Here is a 9,064-nt window from a genome sequence, read left to right on the forward strand (position 1 = left end):
ACTCAGAGGAAATCACGGCGCCCCCCCCCCCCCTTTTTTTGCACACATATCGGCAACTGCTGTCACTCAAACACAGAGAACAGCTTCACTTCACAGCATGAAAGAAGTCAACAGACGGACCACACGTGAATACGCAGAGTCTCTTAAACTGCAGAGACGATCCACTACAAAGGTGACCGAGGTGTCGGTGTATCCTCTTTGATACTTTACTTACAGTTGCCACATTCATTTGAGACAGTAGTATCATTACAGGAAAAATAAAAAATAGATCCATCGGTGCGGGGATTGGTAGGGGATCATGGGAAATGTGATCCTAAGACGCTAGCATTAGCATTGCTATTGATATGAAATGGAGGCTAGTGCTTAGGGGTGTACAGTATGGATAAAAAGCTTTTATCATGGGACATGTAATTTTATATTGTGATGTTGTGATAATGTACATTTCTTGGAAATTCAATTGAGAGACCACTGCTAGATGACATAACCAGATGCTGATGTCTGTTTTGGGCTAATCCATTGAATTTAATACCTGAAAAATCGAGGTACTTCATCACATTGATGCAAAAATGTCTGTAAATGAATACTGCCGTAGAACAGTCCTGCTCAGAGATTTCCAACATTGCCCACATTAGATATAACAGGGAGAGCTACTGTAGTATGGACAGTATGGCATAATAAAAGAGAGAGCTACCCGAAGTCCAAAGAAAATATGACAGCGTAATATCAAATGACCATGTTACAAAGGCCTGTGGGCTTTCCACAAGGATATGGAGTAGCCAGCCAGTGGGAAAAGTAGCTAGTGGAGGCGGGGCTGGTGGTTCTGGGGCATGCCCCAGTATGGCCAGTATAGCCCATATAGAGTGCTGCAGGGATGACGTGTTTTTATAGGCAAATCCTGAAGTTAGCATCGCCCTGGTTCCCTCGACTAAAAGCCAATGGGATTGTTCCATGATCATATATATATTACTGCAGAACGTTCAGTTGACTTTTTAATGCTTACTGCACAATAGCCCGCCAAATGAGGACAACCCGTCTGTGCAATCAGTGCAATTCTTAATGTGTTTTGCCATCTCTACTCGGCAGGACGCAACCTCTCACACAGACACACATGTTCATCTAGAGCCAGTGGGGGCGGGACTGAAACAGACAGATAGCCACGTGTCCACGTGTCATCACGCTTGCATAGTTTTTGAAGAGGAGGCTAGTGTTCGTAAAATACATGACATAACCTACTGAGCGAATGATGTTAAAACCATATAAAACAGTCAGCCAACAGAAAAAAAGCAAATGTCCTTAAGTTAACTCAGGTGATCTCGCCACTCACCGCTCAAACTGCTGTGTCAGCCCCAGCACATGGATGTGTTATAAGATTCATCAAGTTCTAAAGCCGTAGTGTCTCTGGCACGAGGGTCAGTGCTCCCAAAATGACGTCATCGCGCCATGCCAAGGGCTCCACAAGTTGTTGTCGCGGCGCGCTTGGTCGTGCACCTCTTCATTTTTGTAACTGTCCATGACATTTCAACACGGACGCCTGTGGAACTAGACTGGCCACAGTTGGTACGTCCTTTCAAGCACCTCTACGACCCCCTCCACGAGAGACCACAGGGACAGCCACATGATTCTGAACTCACAGAGAGAGACCGCCACCACATTTAATAGATAAAAACAGATGAATTCTTCCTCAGCAACAACAAGCTCTAGTGCAGGGTGCAGCCGTGTTGGTTTATGACGATCTTCCACTCGTTTTTTATTTTACGCCCCGACATCTACAGAGGCCTGCTCACACGTGCATAAACAAGGCTTTATAATACATCCATGGGCCGGCAAGACCAGAGTTAACAACCAATGCAGTCGCGAGCACGACAGAAATACACTGTATGAGGAGGTTTGTGCGTCACCCGTACACACAAGTGGCCCAAATTGACGTGAAAAAAGCTTGCATCCGTGACATATACAGTCATATTGCCCAACGCTACCATGGTCTCTACCACATGCTGAGGCTGGAAAAATCAATTCACTAAAGGGTGCAAACACACAAATAGACTCCTGGAAGCTATTCTTGGGACCCGGCTGGTGGCTACAGCTCACAATCAGACTGCGTGGTTTTCGCAAGGGTTTTTATGCCGTCCAAAGGTTTTCATTGCAACTGTATTTTAAAATGATAAACTTCTTTTGTGGATTAAAAAAGACCACGTCAGTAATTTGTCCATTAAGTGCAGACATACATCTGAACAAAGACCTCTAGAGGCCATGTGAGTTATTACTCGTCTGCCAGGAGGAAAGAAGGGAGTGGCGGGACGTTATTGTCCTGCTGATGGGGCTGCCGCTTTTATGTTTCGGAAGACAACGACAAATTACATCATTTAGAGGATCTCTTAAACACAAATATACATTTTTACGTGAGATGGTTCTTCCGTCGTGTTCACAGAGAGCAAATCCCTTTGCACACGCTGAGCAGCATCTCCTTTAACGTGCAGGCGGCACATCAACAGCACAAACTACTATTTGCCTTTCAAACACGAATCAGAGGTCTACAAATGTCGTATTGAAAACAATCTTTTTTTTCCGGCCAAGGCTACTGGTTATAATGTACTGTATATGCTGTATAAGTACTGTATATGTTCAGTGCAACTGTGTAATAATTTGCAGTGTATAAATCTTTTTTTGTTGTTGCATGTACTCTTGCATTTTTGTAATACTTGCAGAGACCATCAGTTACTTTCACCTGGAGCAAATCGGACATGATTGCACTTGGCAAAGTATAAATTTAGAGCACAAGCACAGAGTTCCCTGTGAAAAAAAAACGTATTTACGCCTTAATTTTTGGCATGCAATATCTTTGTTGTAGATGCACAGTGTCTCTCTTCATTCTGTTTTTGAAAATAGAGGCAGAAGATGAATCCATACAGAAAGGATTGGAAGGATTTTCAGGCAAATTGATTCATTTTTCCGAATGCTTCATTGTACAAGTTGGGGGTTAGCCCGTCAAGAAAGATGGAACAGCAACCCAAGTCGGCATTGCTTATTTATATATCATGTTTTCTTTGTTTTACATGATTATTGTAAGATAATTTCCTGATCAATAAACAAGAAGGATTTTATTTGCGTTTGCTTTCTGGCCAAGAGTTACGAGGAGAAGCTCGACATCAATCTCATGTCTATATGCTAAATAGGAAGCTTTATTTATTCTAAATAAAGAATGACAAACTGATGCATCTATTTTTTGCACGTTGTGCCCAGGCTGTATTGGCTTACATGACATCAAAAAACATCCACCAAGATGATCACGTAAGAAAACATCATATACATTTCCACAAATTCTAAGAGAAAACATGTCAGAGGATCCCATTAAAACAAAGAAATGCCTCGTAAACCAAGGATACAGGCTGTTCTCTATTAGTCATCATGATTTTTTAATGAATTACACAACAAAAACATTAAAAAGTTGACTCCACATATAGGAGCATATACAGCAGTGGTGTAGAACAGGTTCAGTTAAACCAGAACTTATAGGGGCTCACAGTTGGACCGCACTGCTGTGTCAAAATTAGCAGTTTTTAGTAGAACTGCAGCTGAACCGTGCGTCAACCACTAAACCGCTGCACATTTTTATAATACAAATGTTCAAGGTCCCATGTTGTAGAAGGTGACATGTCCATGTCTTGTCCGATTCTAAAGCAGCTCTAGGTGCTGTAGAAATGAAACACAGCCCGTATTCAGACACTGTGCCTTTAAACGAGCCGTCAGGACTTCCGTAAGATTGTGATGTCACAACTATACAGTCACGCGCTCAGCCATGCCCCCCAGCAGGTCATCTGATCCAGGCACAGCACCACCCACCAAGTACAGGGACGCTCATCCACCCCCTCAGTCTGCCTAAGTTATTGGAGCGCTCTGCTCAGGAACTACTCTTCAGGTGTTCGGAGGTTGTTCAGTTTGTCTAAAACAGCTTGTTTCAGACAGAGGGTGAACTGAGGGGCTGCAAGAAGGGCCGGGAGAAGATAAATAAGGACTTTTTTCAACTGTGAATCATGCAAAGCTGCTCTAGTGGAGTCCCAGAATAAAACTATGGAGCTGAAATCAGCATAACATTGGACCTTTAATATATAATTTAGAACATTCTGCCCCAACTGTACACTGTAAAACATCACAGCCCCTTTTAGTTATGTCAATTTACATTTTCTCTTTAACTCAAAGTGCTCTGATAATACTTGCTTTCGCATTTGAGTTTGAAAAAAAAAAACACCTCTTTGAATTAATTGCAAGGTTGAAGCATAGATATAAACAACTTGTTATATCCTGGAGATATGCCAAGTTTTAATTTGGACTAAAGCATAGGTCTCATTTTGCTCTCAATGAGAGGACTACTGCTGCCGGCGGAGGGATTCCATGTACCTGCAACGGCCATCCAATTGAAGGCGGAGTAATACGTTAACCTACAGTCTGAAATACGGAGGAACGTTACAGCGCGCGATGCTGAAAGACAGCACTGGAGGCGAGTGTAAATGATTTTAAAATCTTTAATCCTTTGCCATTAACTTTGGAGTTGTAACATAAAGATAATAGAGTTAACTTTGTACATCGTGCTTACGAATATGTTTTGATAGAAAGCTAAAAAACGTGAAAGTATAAGAACATGGCTTTGTTATTATAGGGTTTCATTAATGAGCTACTGAAGTTCTTCATTGGACTTCGACATGAAGTTTGCTAGCTTCAGTTGACGTTAGCAACGTTAGCGGGTTAGCTAGCTACACAGTCGAGGGCAAAGGGAGCATGCTGCGGTAGCTTCAATTGCAATGGGGGGGTCTGACGGTAAGCGCTGAGACACACAGCGGGGAGAAATGGCAGAGCGTACAGCTCCACTTTATTTAATATGAAATAACCAACGTTTCTTTTCATTATGACGGTAAGTGTCGTTTAATTTCTTTTTCAAACCTCACGTTGCGTAACATTACCTTACGTTGCGATGTGGCTCCGTAACGAACTACACCGCTAAACGACTCATTCATTTTACTATGAAAACTATGTAATAAAAAAGTGAACCTAAACACTGTAAATTTAATTCTGAATCACCCCAAGCATCGTTTTCTGCCCTGTAAATCTTTAAAACCACTCCACTACATATGTCTGACTTACTTTGCAAGCAAAGTAAACAAGGCTTTATAAAGTTGAAACTTAAGTTTGCTGATCATGCTGGACTTGAACTTGCAGTGGAGTATTTTCAATGTGGTATTAGTACTTTTACTGAACTGTAGGATATGAATACTTCTTCCACAACATAAAGTATGCACTCTTTCTTGCAGGTGTATTTATGATTTCTTTGTTTCAATTGCTACAGCTGTTGCATGCTGCTCTTATTTTCTCTCACTCCTGTCTTTTGTCTGTTGTTTTGTTATGTCTGTTTCAGCGATGTGCCGAGTTCAGCAGAATTGTCACCAAAGACCTGCTGGAGTCATTCCTAGAAGGACTAGATGCCATGGTTCCAAGTCTGGAAGAGGGTTGACCCTGAGTGGTGTTCTGCAGTGACCTTCAAAAGGAGGCAAGTATTGTATAGAGAAACTATTACCAATAATGTGAACTAAAATTAGGATTCTAGCTTGGGTATCACATTTACATAATCGTCTTTTTTTTCTTTTTTTCCTGGAGGACACAAACTAAAACAGAAGAATGGCCGAAATTTCTTTCAGAGGATTCCTCCGACACAATCAGGATGAGTGATGTAAGTCAGTATATCAACTGATCGTATACACGCTTTTCACTTGCTTAATTCAAGGTTTTGCCATAGCCAATGTAATGCTCATAGTTACAGAACTTGTGTATCGTGTAAGTATCACTATGGGTTAAGTTAGCAATGGCAATAATGACTGCAGAAGTGCTGACCTTGCTCTTTGCCCTGTATTCATTTCAATTGTACTTTTATAAGTTTGAGCCATAAAATTACATTTAAAATGTAGCAGCATAAAGTAACCACTGGAAAATTAGAACTCATTTAACATATTTTATGTATTTTCTTTGACTGGCAGTGATGCTTAAAATTTGGAAATGTCAGTTAAGATGCGTGTGTCTTTGTCATTAGACTCATGGAGAAACCCTTGACGTGACCATGAAAGGAATGCAGGTTGGACTGTTGATTGGACACGAAGGCCCTCTGGAAGTCTTTAATGTGGCTGTGGTGGTAGAGGAGACAATCATCCTACATGACCTCAGAGATGTGCCCACGGGTTTTGCCATGTTAGTGGGGGCAATCTACTGCCTCAACCTCGAGTACCCCCGTGATATGAAGCACTGCTTTGGGTTCCTTCAGAAGGTCATCATGAGCATCAAAGCGGACCAGTGCTCAGCAAGAATCCATGGGCTCAGAAATAAACTGCTGAGATATCGCCTGTAAACAAATGAATGTGCATCATTGCTCCTGGTAGAAAGGAGTTGTTGTTTTTGGACTCATTGTTTGTTCTGCACATTGTTCTTGTTTTTGGCAGTGTAGTTTGTACAGCTGCTTAGAGCCTTACCACAAATGAGTGTACACTTCAAGCCCTTATTAAGAGGAACCTGTCTTTTGGGGTCTCCTGCATTGTTCTTAAACACTGTTTGTGTATTCAGCAGTGTAGTTTGTACAGCTCAGGTCAGGTATGGTCAAAGCAGGTCAAGAAAAGAGGAAAGAATTAAGGTGGAAAACCTAATGCTGTCCTGAACTGTATTGATTGTTTAAATTTGTTTTGAGGAAGTAACTTTCATCATGAACCAACACATTTATTTTAGAACTGTTTTAAAAGAATCTAGTAAAGGAAGTTTATTGTATGGTTCATAAAAGCTCTCAGTAATCCCTTATTTCTCTTTCTTCATCTGACCTATTGTCAATTACAGTTTTGGCAGTATTTGGGAAATATTTTACAATGTACCATGTTCTTCATATTCGGTATATAGATTTTATTAGACTGTTTGGAAACTGTGGGACCAACGTGTAAACACTCCCGTGCCTTGATGTAGGCATGTGTAACAATGTGCAACATTGTTCTTGTTGATCTTATGATATTGATCATCTGTGTTGTGAAGGCAGGTTTGAGATCAAAGTTCATGTATAACATTGGTTTTTAAAATAAATGGTATTTCTGAACAAATGCGCTGCAACTATTAATTGTGATTAAGAAATCAAGCAGACTTGCAATAATCAGTCAATATAACTTATACATCGAAGTTGAAACACATTTAAAATGTAAATCCTATTAATTTGAAAGTGTGAGTTATAATAATATCAGAATGTGAGTTTGTTTGACTAGGTAAATAAGGTTTTCTTGCACTGATAATGTAAGGTTAGTCTTTGTTTTAACTCTGAGTACAAAGTTAAATCAACGTAGGCAACTTAAAAAACAATGTTGAGACAACTAGAACATTGTAGTCATACCAACTAGATGAATTTTAATTAATGAGTTGAAACAAAGGTTGTCTTCCAAGTTGAGTTAATTTGCGTTTTCAAGGCAGCAGGTGAACTTTCATTTGCAAGTTGAAATAACATGAGATCTCTTACGGTGTACCAGTCTCCTTGTAATCTACTGCAGTATCGACAATCTGTCAAATACATTAGATTACATGTAAAGTGCAGTTGGAATCGATCTTTCCATTTCATTTATAGACCGCGCAATAATGACATCATTTACATAACAACAGGGCAACATTCAAGGTATGAACACACCAGGCCGTTGCATCTTTTTTTGACCTTCAAATCTTCAAATAACTTTGACTGGTACTTAAAGGCTGGTGTACATTTTTCAAAGTGTGGACATGTCACCCAGGGCAACAGTGTGGCTCACTGACGCGTTTCGTTTTTGGACACAGAAAAAGAGCATCCCGCACCCCGCTCTTGCTCAGCATCCTCATTTATTGAGTATTTTACACAATTAATACAACATTGATCTTAAATAGACAACACTCCGCCCCTTTCTGTGTACACGTAAACGCACTGCTATGGGGTATTCTCTAATCTTGCTAATAACGTCTATCTAACTTAAGAAATAAACATTGCTATTCTGCCCCTCAGCTTGTAACATCTCCATGCATCGCCGCCTGGTTGATTCAGCAGCACACAATAGACTACGCAGGTTACAGGTTAGGCCTTTAGCATGTGAAGAAATACATTCGGTGTGGTGTTTCAGCAGCTGTTACCTTTCTCTGTCTGGCAAGCCTCTTTGGGTTTCAGTAGGAATGCATCCGTAGATCTCTTTCTGAGCCACACGTTTCTTGTGAAACCTCGCATGCGCCGTGTCTACATCGTCTCAATATGTGGGACGCGGGACACCTGGACACCCCACATGAGAAGCGGAACATGTGATGACATCACTGATAAAATACTTTTTTCCCCCCAGTGTGAGGATGAGTAAAGTAGTTACCTTTGACCATATTATTACAAGGCCTGTGTACTTTCTTTTTAAACAGATTTTACATTAGCATGTACCAGCCTATCTCTTCTGTACACTGTTAATGGTGGTTGTTTCAAATCCATAGATATTGTTGGGTGTGATGACATTACATGCCAGTGTTTTTTTTTAATAATGTGGCCCAGTCTGTGGCAGTTCGGGGTACAGGTTGTGCTACACATAATCAAGTATTTCTTTTTCTGTGTGTGTTTGCAATGTGTCTTAAGAGATGGCTCTGCTGTGAAAAGTATATGGAAAATGCAGCGCCTTCACTGGTCTTTAATGGTCTTTTTTTTTTTTACGGCCCTATCATCAAGTTGCTGCCACCGGCGTTGTCCGTCTAATGAGGATGTCCCCCGTCTGTGCAATCATTGCAATTCTTAATGCGTTTTGTCACCAATTATTTACTAATATTCGAGACGAATCTCGACTCTCTGCTCACCGCATGGTGACAACTAAATGAACGGGATCCGTTTATTTTACAAGTGGAAATCTAGCGTAAGAGAAGACATGTACATAACCTACAGAGCGAATGATGTTGAAAATCAAAACCATGTAAAATAGTCAATAACAGATGTCTCAAATAATATCCTGTCTCCTCTGATAGCTTGGTGTATAGTCACAGTGGAGCAACAACAACAACAACAAAAGAA

Source organism: Enoplosus armatus, chromosome 7 (assembly GCF_043641665.1).
Source record: "Enoplosus armatus isolate fEnoArm2 chromosome 7, fEnoArm2.hap1, whole genome shotgun sequence".
In the NCBI taxonomy this organism is placed as follows: Eukaryota; Metazoa; Chordata; class Actinopteri; order Centrarchiformes; family Enoplosidae; genus Enoplosus; species Enoplosus armatus.